The sequence below is a fragment of the Triticum aestivum genome, chromosome 2D (genome assembly GCF_018294505.1).
Source record: "Triticum aestivum cultivar Chinese Spring chromosome 2D, IWGSC CS RefSeq v2.1, whole genome shotgun sequence".
Lineage (NCBI taxonomy): Eukaryota > Viridiplantae > Streptophyta > Magnoliopsida > Poales > Poaceae > Triticum > Triticum aestivum.
This window is the reverse complement of record NC_057799.1, coordinates 417,857,432-417,871,275: the sequence shown is the minus strand read 5'-3', so window position 1 is coordinate 417,871,275 and position 13,844 is coordinate 417,857,432.

Here is a 13,844-nt window from a genome sequence, read left to right as displayed (position 1 = left end):
GGAAACTGTTGGTATGGACGGCACTCGTGGATACGGCTAGCCGTGGAATGTGAAAGTATGGTGGAAAAAGGAAAAAAATTATTTTATGTTTGGGAACCGCCTATGATATATCTAGCATGGAAAGTATTAGGAACTACTCGATCGTTTTCATTGACAGGAAAAGCATGCCACCCAAAATGTTTTATCCCTAAATTTTTGCTCTGAGCTCTGGCACCTCTACAAATCCCTACTTCCCTCTGCGAAGGGCCTTTCTATTTACTTTATGCAATTTTAATTTTTATTTGAGTCTCCGTCTTCTCTTATAAAGCGCCAACTAAGGGACACTATGACCGTACTTGAGCATTGGATGTAGCTAATATGCGAGTGTGTTTCACGAATGGATCAATGATTGAGCATAATGGGCTAGGGATAACTTGCTTTAGTGTTGATATTTTTAAAGACATGGTTGTTTGTTGATATGCTTGAGTATTGAAATCTTCATGTCGAAACTAGACTATTGCCTTGAATCATATAAAAGTCCAAATGTCCGTGCTACAAAAGAAAAGAATATGTGATGAACATGTTAGGCAACATTCCACATCAAAAATTCTGTTTTTATCATTTACCTACTCGAGGACGAGTAGGAATTAAGCTTGGGGATGCTAATACATCTCCAACTTATCTATAATTTTTGCTTGTTCCATGTTGTTATATTATCATTCTTTGATATTTAACAATCATTTTATAGCAACTTTATATCTTTTTGGGACTAACCTATTAACATAGTGCCCAGTGCCAGTGACAGTTGCTGTTTTCTGCTTGTTTTTTACTTCGCGGAAATCAATACAAAACGGAGTCCAAACGCAGTGAAACTTTTTGAAGATTTTTTTGGACCAGAAGACATCCAGTGGGCAAAAGAAGTACCAGAGGGGGGCTCCAAGGGGAGCACAACCCACCTGGGCACGCCTGGGGGCCCAGGCGTGCCTTGGTGGGTTGTGCCCACCACGGCCGCCTCCCGCACCGCCTCTTTGCTCTATAAATACCCCAAAAATCCAGAAAACCTAGGGACTCGACGAAACACAATTCCAGCAGCCGCAAGTTCCAGAACCACCACATCCAATCTAGACACCATCACGGAGGGGTTCATCATCCTCATTGGTGCGTCTCCAATGATGTGTGAGTAGTTCATTGTAGACTTACGGGTCCGTAGTTAGTAGCTAGATGGCTTCCTCTTTCTCTTTTGATTCTCAATACAATGGTCTCTTGGAGATCTATTTGATGTCACTCTTTTTGCGGTGTGTTTGTTGGGATCCGATGAACTTTGAGTTTATGATCAGATCTATTTATCCATGAAAGTTATTTGATTTTATTTGATCTCTTATATGCATGATTACTTATAGCCTCGTATTTCTTCTTCGAATCTTTGGTTTAGTTAGGCCACCTAGATCGATTTTTCTTGCCATGGGAAGAGGTGCTTTGCGATGGGTTCGGTCGTGCGGTGTTCTTTCCTAGTGACAAAAGGGGCAACAAGACACGTATTGATCGTTGCCATTAAGGATAACAAGATGGGGTCTATTCCTTCATGAATTGATCGTCATAGTTCTTATTGCATTACTCCGTTTATCCACGAACTTAATACACTAGTTGCATGCTAGATAGCGGTTGATGTGAGGAGTAATAGTAGTAGATGCAGACAGGAGTCGGTCTACTAATCTTGGACGTGATGCCTATATAATGATGATTGCCTGGATATCGTCATAATTATTTGAAGTTCTATCAATTGCCCATCAGTAATTTGTTTACCCGCTGATACATCCATTTTGCATCATGCTTTTATATCTATACTTATTGCATTATGGGCTATTATTACCTATTTAGGAACAATACTTATGCCTTTTCCCTCTTATTTTACAAGGTTTACATGAAGAGGAAAATGCCGGCAGCTGGAATTCTGGACTAGAAAAGGAGAAAATATTAGAGACCTATTCCGCACAACTCCAAAAGTCCTGAAACTTCACGGAGAATTATTTTGGAATAAATAAAAATATTGGGCGAAGAAAGAACCAGAAGGGGGCCACCAGCAATCCACAAGGGTGGGGGCGCACCCCCTACCTTGTGGGTCCCCTGTCAGGCTTTCGATACCCATCTTCTGCTATATGGTGTGTTTTGACCTGAAAATGAGGAAGAAGCTTTCAGAACGAAGCACCGCTGTGTCGAGATGGAACTTGGGTAGAACCAATCTAGGGCTCTGGCGGTGCTGTTCTGCCGGGGAAACTTCCCTCCGGGAGGGGGAAATCATTACCATCGTCATCACCAACGATTCTCTCATCGAGAGGGGGTCAATCTCCATCAACATCCTCACCAGCACCATCTCCTCTCAAAGCCTAGTTCATCTCTTGTAACCGATCTTTCTCTCAAAACCTCAGATTGGTACCTGTGGGTTGCTAGTAGTGTTGATTACTCCTTGTAGTTGATGCTAGTTGGTTTATTCGGTGCAAGATTATATTTTCAGATCCTTAATGATAACTAATAATCCTCTGATTTTGATTATGAATATGCTTTGTGAGTAGTTACGTTTGCTCCTAAGGACATGGGAGAAGTCTTGTTATAAGTAATCATGTGAATTTGGTATTCGTTCGATATTTTGATGATATGTATGTTGTCTTTCCCCTAGTGGTGTCATGTGAATGTTGACTACATGACACTTCACCATGATTTGGGCCTAGGGGAAGGCATTGGGAAGTAATAAGTAGATGATGGGTTGCTAGAGTGACAGAAGCTTAAACCCTAGTTTATGTGTTGCTTCATAAGGGGCTGATTTGGATCCATATGTTTCATGCTATGGTTAGATTTATCTTAATTCTTCTTTCGTAGTTGCGGATGCTTGCGAGAGAGGTTAATCATAAGTGGGAGGCTTGTCCAAGGAAGGACAGCACCCAAGCACTGGTCCACCCACATATCAAATTATCAAAGTAACAAACGCGAATCATATGAGCATGATGAAAACTAACTGCACAGTAATTCCCATGTGTCCTCGGGAGCGCTTTGCTTTATATAAGAGTTCGTCCAGGCTTGTCCTTTGCTACAAAAAGGATTGGTCCACCTTGCTGCACCTTAGTTACTTTTGTTACTTGTTACCCGTTACGAATTATCTTATCACACAACTATCTGTTACCGATAATTTCAGTGCTTGCAGAGAATACCTTGCTGAAAACCGCTTGTCATTTACTTCTGCTCCTCGTTGGGTTCGACACTCTTACTTATCGAAAGGACTATGATAGATCCCCCTATACTTGTGGGTCAGCAAGACCCTTTTCTGGCGCCATTTCTGGGGAATGAAGCACCTTTGGTAAGTGGAATTTGGTAAGGAAACATTTATATAGTGTGCTGAAATTTATTGTCACTTGTTACTATGGTAATTAATCCTTTAAGGGGTTTGTTCAGGGTGTCTTCACCCCGACCGGAAGAGAAAAGAGTTGCCCCTCAACCTATTGCACCTACTGAAAATATTTATTATGAAATTCCTTCAGGTATGATAGAGAAACTGCTAGCTAATCCTTATACATGAGATGGAACATTACATCCGGATATGCATCTAATATATGTAGATGAAGTTTGTGGATTATTTAAGCTTGTAGGCTCGCCCGAGGATGAAGTCAAGAATAAGTTCTTCCCTTTATTTTTGAAGGACAAGGCATTGGCATGGTATAGGCTGTGTGATGATATTCGATCTTGGAACTACAACCAATTGAAATTGGAATTTCATCAGAAGTTTTATCCTATGCATCTGGTTCATCGTGATCGGAATTACATATATAATTTTTGGCCTCGTGAAGGAGAAAGTATCGATAAAGCTTGGGGAGGCTTAAGTTAATGTTATATTCATTCCCCAATCATGAGCTCTGAAGAGAAATTATTAATCAGATTTTTTATGATCATCTTTCTCGCAAATCCATGATCAATACTTCTTGTACTGGTTCTTTTATGAAGAAGAATATTGAATTCAAATGGGATTTATTGGAAAGAATTAAATGCAACTCTGATGATTGGGAACTCGACGACGGTAAGGACTCAGGTATAAACCTTAAGTTTGATTGTGTTAAATCTTTTATGGATACCGATGCTTTTTGCAATTTTAGCACTAAATATGGACTTGACTCTGAGATAGTAGCTTCTTTCTGTGAATCATTTGCTACTCATGTTGATCTCCCTAAGGAGAAGTGGATTAAATATAATCCTCACATTGAAGTAAAAGTAGTAGAACATATTAAAGTTGAAGAAGAAACTATTACTTATAATGTTGATCCTATTGTTCCTACTGCTTATATTGAGAAACCACTTTTTCCTGTTAGGATAAAGGATCATGCTAAAGCTTCAACTGTGGTTCATAAGAGTTCTACTAGAACACCTACACCCCCTGAACAAATTAAAGTTGAACCTAGTATTGCTATGGTTAAAGATCTCTTGGTCGATAATAATGATGGGCATGTTATTTATTTCTCTGATGAAGCTGCTAGAATTGTCAAACCCGATATTAAAGATAAACATAGACCTGTTGTTGGCATGCCTGTTGTTTCTGTTAAAATTGGAGGTCATTGTTGTCATGGCTTATGTGATGTGGGTGCTAGTGTGAGTGCAATTCCTTTTACCTTATATCAAGAAATTATGAATGATATTGCACCTGCTGAGATAGAAGATATTGATGTTACTATTAAGCTTGCCAATAGAGATAATATATCACCAATTGGGATTGTTAGAGATGTTGAAGTCTTGTGTGGGAAAATAAAATACCCTACTAATTTTCTTGTTCTTGCTTCCCCACAAGATGATTTTTGTCCCATTATATTTGGAAGACCTTTCTTGAATACTGTTAATGCTAAGATAGACTGTGAGAAAGAAATAGTTACTGTAAGTTTTGGGGATATGTCTCATGATTGTAATTTCTCTAAATTTCGTAGACAACCCCATGATAAGGAATTTCCTAGTAAGGATCAAATTATTGGTCTTGCTTCTATTGTCGTGCCTCCTACTGATCCTTTAGAACAATATTTGCTAGACCATGAAAATGATGTGTTTACGAATGAAAGAAAGGAATTAGATGAAATATTCTTTAATATTCAAGGGCCTGTTTTGAAAACAATTTGCCTGTTGAAATCCTTGGAGACCCTCCTCCACCCAAGGGTGATCCCGTGTTTGAGCTTAAACAATTACCCGATACTTTGAAACATGCTTATCCTGATGAGAAGAAGATGTATCCTGTTATTATTAGTGCTGGCCTTTCAGAGCATGAAGAAAATAAATTATTGAAAACTCTGAAGAAGCACCGTGCCGCTATTGGATATACTCTTGATGATCTTAAGGGCATTAATCCCACTCTATGTTAGCACAAAATTAAATTGGAGCCTGATGCTAAACCAGTTGTTGATCAACGACGACGGTTAAATCCTAAGATGAAAGAAGTGGTAAGAAATGAAATACTAAAGCTTCTGGAAGCAGGTATAATTTATCCTATTGCTGATAGTAGATGAGTAAGTCCCGTTCATTGTGTCCCCAAGAAGGGAGGTATTACTGTCGTACCTAACGATAAGAATGAATTGATCCCTCAAAGAATTATTATAGGTTATAGAATGGTAATTTATTTTAGAAAATTAAACAAAGCTACCAGAAAAGATCATTACCCTCTACCTTTTATTGATCAAATGCTAGAAAGACTATCCAAACATACACATTTTTTCTTTCTAGATGGTTATTCTGGTTTCTCTCAAATACCTGTGTCAACAGAAGATCAAGAAAAGACCACTTTTACTTGCCCTTTCGGTACTTTTGCTTATAGATGTATGCCTTTTGGTTTATGCAATGCACTTTCTACCTTTCAAAGCTGCATGACTACTATATTCTCTGACTTTTGTGAAAAGATTGTTGAGGTTTTCATGGATGATTTCTCTATTTATGGAACTTCTTTTGATGATTGCTTAAGCAACCTTAATCGAGTTTTGCGGAGATGTGAAGAAACTAATCTTATCTTGAATTGGGAGAAGTGCCACTTTATGGTTAATGAAGGTATTGTCTTGGGGCATAAAATTTCTGAAAAAGGTATTGAAGTTGATAAAGCTAAAGTAGATGCTATCGAAAAGATGTCGTGTCCTAAAGATATCAAAGGTATAAGAAGTTCCTTGGTCATGCTGGTTTCTATAGGAGGTTTATTAAAGACTTCTCTAAAATTTCCAGGACTCTCACTAATCTCTTGCAAAAAGACGTTCCTTTTGTTTTTGATGGTGATTGTGTAGAAGCATTTGAAATACTTAAGAAGGCCTTGATTTCTGCTCCTATTGTTCAGCCACTTGATTGGAATTTACCCTTTGAAATTATGTGCGATGCTAGTGATTATGTTGTTGGTGCTGTTCTAGGGCAAGAGTTGATAAGAAGTTGACTGTTATTCATTATGCTAGTAAAACTCTAGACAGTGCCCAGAGAAATTATGCTACTACCAAAAAAGAATTCTTAGCAGTTGTTTTTGCTTGTGATAAGTTCAGATCTTATATTGTCGACTCCAAAGTAACTGTTCACATTGATCATGTTGCTATTAAATACCTTATGGAAAAGAAAGATGCTAAACCTAGACTTATTAGATGTGTTCTCTTGCTGCAAGAATTTGATTTGCATATTATTGATAGAAAGGGAGCTGAGAACCCCATTGCAGACAACTTGTCTAGGTTAGAAAATGTTCTTGATGACCCACTACCTATTGATGATAGCTTTCATGATGAGAAATTAGCTCCCATAAATACTTCTCGTGATACTCCATGGTATGTTGATTATGCTAATTACATTGTTGCTAAATTTATACCACCTAGTTTCACATACCAGCAAAAGAAAAGGTTTTTCTATGATTTAAGACATTACTTTTGGGATGACCCACATCTTTATAAAGAAGGAGTAGATGGTGTTATTAGACGTTGTATACCTGAGCATGAACAGGAACAAATCCTACGCAAGGCCACTCCAAGGCTTACAGAGGACACCACGCTGGAGATAGAACCACACATAAGGTATTGCAATCTGGTTTTTATTGGCCTACTCTCTTTAAGGATGCTCGTAAGTTTGTCTTGTCTTGTGATGAATGCAAGAGAATTGGCAAATTTAGTAGACGTCAGGAAAAGCCTATGAATTATTCACTTGTTATTGAACCATTTGATGTTTGGGGCTTTGATTAAATGGGACCTTTTCCTTCCTCTAATGGGTATACACATATTTTAGTTGTTTTTGATTACATTACTAAGTGGGTAGAAGCTATTCCAACTAGTAGTGCTGATCATAACACTTCTATTAAGATGCTTAAAGGAGTTATTTTTACGAGGTTTGGAGTCCCTAGATATTTGATGACTGATGGTGGTTCACATTTTATTCATGGTGCTTTCCGTAAAATGCTTGCTAAATTTGATGTTAACCATAGAATTGCATCTCCATATCATCCTCACTCTAGTGGTCAAGTAGAATTGAGCAATAGAGAGATTAAACTGATTTTGCAAAAGACTGTTAATAGATCTAGTAAGAATTGGTCTAAGAAACTTGATGATGCATTATGGGCTTATAGAACTGTTATTAAAATCCTATGGGTATGACTCCATATAAAATGGTTTATGGAAAGGCCTGTCACTTACCTCTCGAACTAGAACATAAAGCTTATTGGGCAATCAAAGACAACTATGATTTCAAACTTGCCGGTGAGAAGAGGTTATTTGACATCAGCTCGCTTGATGAATGGAGAACCCAAGCCTATGAGAATGCCAAGTTATTTAAAGAAAAGGTTAAAAGATGGCATGACAAAAGGATACAAAAGCGTGAGTTTAATGTAGGTGATCATGTTTTGCAATACAACTCTCGTTTAAGATTTTTTGCAGGAAAGTTTCTCTCTAAATGGGAAGGTCCTTACATTATCGAGGAGGTTTACCATTCCCGTGCCATCAAAATCAACAACGCCGAAGGTGGTAAACAGTCAAAGAGTCAAACATTATATCTCAGGTACTCCCAAACATTCCAAAAATTATATCTCAGATACTGTCCAGAATGTTTCAGACTCTGAAAAGGAATAGGTATGTGGTACGGTAAGTAAACCGACTCCAAAATGTTTCTGACAGTAACTTTTCTCCTTTTTGGAATATTTAAAAAATTAGGAAAATTAAAAGTAGTCCGAAAGATGCACGAGGAGACCACAAGGGTGGAGGGCATGCCCTACCCCCTGGGCGTGCCCCCTGCCTTGTGGCTACCTCGTGTGCCCTCCAGACTCCGTTTTCTTGCACAATACTTCTTTTGGTCGGTAAAAATTCATTATATAATCTCCCGAAGGTTTTGGCCACCGTACCATGGCAAAATCCCTTGTTTTCATTTTGAGCTGTTTCTGCAGCAGATTTAGAGCAATTTGTCGTCCCAAGGTTCGGAGGGAGAGAGCTATGTAGCTGATTACATTGCGGACCCCAAGGTCTACGGGGATTTGGAGCATTATGGTTGGACCACGAAGGAAGAAGAAGACTATGATCCAAAAAGAAAGGAAGAGGCAAGTTCCGATGAAGAGGAAGTCCCGCTACCCCAACCTGGGGACATGCACGTGGAGTTCAAAAAGTCAAGTCTTCCTAATAAAGCGAAGAAACCTAAGATCGAGTTTATCCCTTTTCGTCTCTTGCAGGAAAACAAACGGGAACTATGTAAAAAGATATTAAGGCTTGAGTAGGAGATCGATGACTTAAGGGAGGAAAATTCGATCCTCAAGGACAAGTTGAGGAAGAAGGATACCACATCAACAACTCCATCATCACCACCTCCGAAGAAAGAGACATAAATACATGGGTATGGGCACTCCCCTTGGTAGCTGCCAAGCTTGGGGGAGGTGCCCCGGTATCGTATCAACATCACGCCTTTACCTTTATCATTTTTCTTAGTTCGGTCCTTTTGGTTATATCTTGATCTAGTAGAATAAAGTTTTTAGTATGATCTAGCTTTGAGTTTTGTTTTGATCTCTATCTATGTAATCGAGTCCATGAGTTATAAATAATAAAGAGTAGTTTTGAGTTGAGGGCTTTGCTTTCTCGCTATGATCTTGAGGAAATAAATAAAAGAAAGAATAAAAAGAAATAAAAAGATCATATATTGATCTTATGGAGAGTAATGACCACATATAAAGAGTATGATGATGAATAAAAGTTGTTGAGAGTTGACAAACATAGTTTTGGTCATTATTGCAATTAATAGGAAGTAATAAAGAAAGAGAGGCTTCACATATAAATATACTATCTTGGACATGTTTTGTAATTGTGAGCACTCATTAAAATATGACATGCTAAAATGTTCACGTTGGACAAGGAAGACAACATAATGGGTTATGTTTTCTTATATCCGAATAGAAGTTATATTGTCATGGACCTCCAACATGTTGAGCTTGCTTTTCCCTCTCATGATAGCCAAATCCTTTGCACCAAGTAGACATACTACTTGTGATTCCAAACATCCCTTAACCTAGTTTTGCCATGAGAGTCCACCATACCTACCTATGGATTGAGTAAGATCCTTCAAGTAAGTTGTCATCGGTGCAAGCAATAAAAATTGATCTCTAAATATGTATGATATATTAGTGTGAAGAAAATAAGCTTTATACAAACTTGTGATATGGAAGAAATAAAAGCGACAAACTGCATAATAAAGTTCTTTATCACAAGCGGCAATATGAAGTGACGTTCTTTTGCATTAAGATTTTGTACATCCAACCATAAAAGCGCATGACAACCTCTGCTTCCCTCTACGAAGGGCCTATCTTTTACTTTTATCTTCTACCCTTATACAAGAGTCATGGTGATCTTCACCTTTCCTTTTTACACTTTTCCTTTTGGCAAGCACCATGTGTTGGAGAGATCTAGATACATATATCCACTCGGATGTATGTTAACATAAAGTATTATTGTTGACATTACCCTTGAGGTAAAAGGTTGGCACTACAGGAAACAGCTAATTTGCCGTCAGGAGACGTCTTTGCCGTCTGCTTTTCATCGGGCAGACGGCAAAGAAAGGGTTAGCCGTCATCAACAGACGGCAAAGAAATACTAACGGCAAAATAGACTTTGCCGTCTGCAAAAAAAACCACAGACGGCAAAGAGCTTATTTTGCTGTCTGCAAAAAAACACAAACGGCAAAGATCTTTGCTATCTGTGTTTTTTATTACAGACGGCAAAGTATGCTCTTTGCCGTCTGCAATATAAAATACAGACAGCAAATATCTTTGCCGTCTGCGTTTTATATTACAGACGGCATAGTACGCACTTTGCCGTCTGCAATATAAAACGCAGACGGCAAAGAAGAAACACATGTCGCGGATCGATCTCGTGGATCGATGAGGTGTCACGATCTGAACCAAACGTTGTATCCCAGATCTCTCTCCCATGCACTCACGTTCTCTCACTCCAAACCGAACGGCACGGCCCCACCCACCACACCCATGCTCTCACCCACGAGACAAAGTCAGAAACCACTGCACGCCCATGTGCTTCGCCCCGAGATGCACGTGCTACCCGCAGCACCGCCGGTGCATCGCCGTCGCGCGCCTCGGCCGCCTCTCGCGCACCCCATCGCCCAGGCTGTCTACCGCCCGAGCTCGCACCTCCTCCCCCGATGCTCCTCGTCCAGGCGGACTCCAGCGCCGGCGGGCACCAAGCGCCGGCCAGGCAGACTCCAGCGCCGGCGGGCACCAAGCGCCGGCCAGGCGGACTCCAGCGCCGGAGCGCACCATGCGCTGGCGAGGCGGCCACCTTCGACCTCCGCCGCCAGAGAAGGGCGCCTCCCCGTGCGCGTGCGGCCTCGTCCCTGCCCCGACTGCTCTTTTCTGGCCCCTCTCTCTTCTCCGGACCCCTTGCCGGACTCCACCCCTCGCCGGACTCCGCCCCTTGCCGCACTCCGCCGCGGCCGCTCCTCGCCGTTCCCGCCATGGCCTCCCCTCGCCCGACCCCGCCGCGGCCGAGCCTCCCCAACCTCCTCCTCGCCGGACAATGCCGCGGCCGACACTCACCTAGACCCGCCGCAGCCATCCCTCGCCGGACCCGGACGTGGCTGCACCTCGACAGACCCTGCCGCACCTGAGCCACCCCTCGCCGGACCCGGACGTGGCTGCACCTCGACGGACCCCGCCGCACCTGAGCCACCCTTCGCCGGAACCCGCCGCACCAGAGCCTCCCCAACATCCTCCTCTCTTCCCGACCACTAGAGTTCCCCTAGCAGTGGCAGCGATTGCCGGAGTTGGCTACTCCGGCGACCACCGAAGCAGCAGCTGCCGTCCTCTCTGCTTCCCTTCTTCCCCAGCTCACCGGAGCAGCAGCGGCCGCCTCTGAACGCTTTGGCTGATGTTATTTTTTTAATAAAAAAACAATCTTTGCCGTCTGTAGCTTAGTATTGATGACGGCAAAGAAAACTTTTTGACTGACAGCAAAGATCGTATGATTTGCCGTCTGTTATTTATAAGGTTGACGGCGAAGTAGATTTGGCTGACGGCAAAGTCTTTGCCATCTTCCCGATGAAAAGCTGACGGCAAAGTATTCTTTGCCAACTTATCTTTGCCGTCTGAGTTTGCCGTCTGCTTCCTGACGGCAAAATCTTTGCCGTCTGGATTTAGGCCTTTGCCGTCTGTGATCCACAGACGGCAAATTACATGTTTCCTGTAGTGTGGGAGGCAAAACTATAAGCCCCTATCTTTCTCTGTGTCCGATTGAAGCTTTGGACCCATAAGTATCGCGTGAGTGTTAGCAATTGTGAAAGACTAAATGATAGTTAAGTATGTGGACTTGCTGAAAAGCTCTTGAATTGAGTCTTTCCAATGTTATGATAAATTGCAATTGCTTTAATGACTGAGATCATAGTTTGTTAGTTTTCAATGAAGTTTTTGATTCATACTTTACCTTGTGATGAATTGTTACGTTAGCATAAGAAATTACATGACAATATATGTTATTGTTCTAAAGATGATCATGATGCCCTCATGTCCGTATTTTATTTTATCGACACCTCTATCTCTAAACATGTGGACATATTTTTCGATTTTGGCTTTCGCTTGAGGACAAGAGAGGTCTAAGCTTGGGGGAGTGTATACGTCCATTTTGCATCATGCTTTTATATCTATATTTATTGTATTATGGGCTGTTATTACCTATTTAGGTAAAATACTTATGCCTTTTCTCTCTTATTTTACAAGGTTTACATGAAGAGGGAGAATGCCGACAGCTGGAATTCTGGACTGGAAAATGAGCAAATATTAGAGACCTATTCTGTACAACTCCAAAAGTCCTGAAACTTCACGGAGAATTATTTTGGAATAAATAAAAAATGAGCAAAGAAAGCACCAGAGGGGGGCCACCAGCCACCCACAAGGGTGGGGGCGCGCCCTACCCCCTGGGCGTGCCCCCCTACCTTGTGGGCCCCCTGTCAGGCTTCCGATGCCCATCTTCTGCTATATGGTGTGTTTTGACCTGAAAAAATGAGGAAGAAGCTTTCGGGATGAAGCGTCGCCGTCTCAAGGCGGAACTTGGGCAGAACCAATCTAGGGCTCCGACAGAGTTGTTCTGCCGGGGAAACTTCCCTCCGGGAGGGGGAAATCATCGCCATCGTCATCACCAATGATCCTCTCATCTAGAGGTGGTCAATCTCCATCAACATCTTCACCAACACCATCTCCTCTCAAACCCTAGTTCATCTCTTGTATCCGATCTTTGTCTCAAAACCTTAGATTGGTACCTGTGGTTGCTAGTACACTACTACAAAAACAGCTATAGCCAATATGGACACTAATGGCGCACTGTACATGTGGTGCGCCATTACTAAATACTAATGGCGCACCATGTGTTGGTGCGCCATTAGTGTGCAAATACTAATGGCGCACCACATCCACGGTGCGCCATTAGTAAAAAAAAAATTTATTTTTTCAAAACTACTAATGGCGCACCGTGGGATGGTGCGCCATTACTAGTTCAACTAGTAATGGCGCACCGTGGGATGGTGCGCCATTACTAGTTCAACTAGTAATGGCGCACCATCCCACGGTGCGCCATTAGTAATTATGTTTCAATTTTTTTTTCAATTTTTTTTATTTTTATTTTTTAAACTACTAATGGCGCACCACTCACAGGTGCGCCATTAGTAATTTTGTTACAAATTTTGTTTCAATTTTTTTTAAATGACTAATGGCGCACGGTTGAACCACCCCCACGGTGCGCCATTAGTAACTCCCCCCCCCCCCGTGGACCGCCTTTTCAGTTAAAAAAAAAGGAAAATGATGGAAATGTCAAAAAAATAAAATAAAATAAGTTTCCGATGTGATATGTGGTCTAGTTGTTGGGAAAATTAACAAATATGAATTTCGACTTTATTTGCAAAATCTCTCTGGAATTTCTTAAAATGGGCATAACTTTTGCATACGAACTCGGATGAAAAAAAAATTATATGAAAAATCATCTACTCGAAAAGTTACATCCAAATTTAACGGGGGGAACCCCGTTAAACATTTTCAAAATCCTCAAAAACCTAACCGAAAAAAAGATACGGGGCTTTCAAGATCTAGAGGCAAAAAAATTCAAAAAAATTCAAACTTACTAGTAACAGAAAAAAATATTGGTTTTGAATTTTTTTGGATTTTTTTTTCAAAAAATGATTCGTAATATGACAGGGAAGTTTGAAATATTTTTGAAAATTTCATCATACTCATGAATATGAACAAAGTCCTAGACATCAACAAGGTTTAATAGGATTGATATGACAGATATATCAACAAGTGGCTGTTAAGTGAGGTGGTGCTGGGGTTGGATAGAACTGCGAAGTTAAGCGTGCTCGGGCTGGAG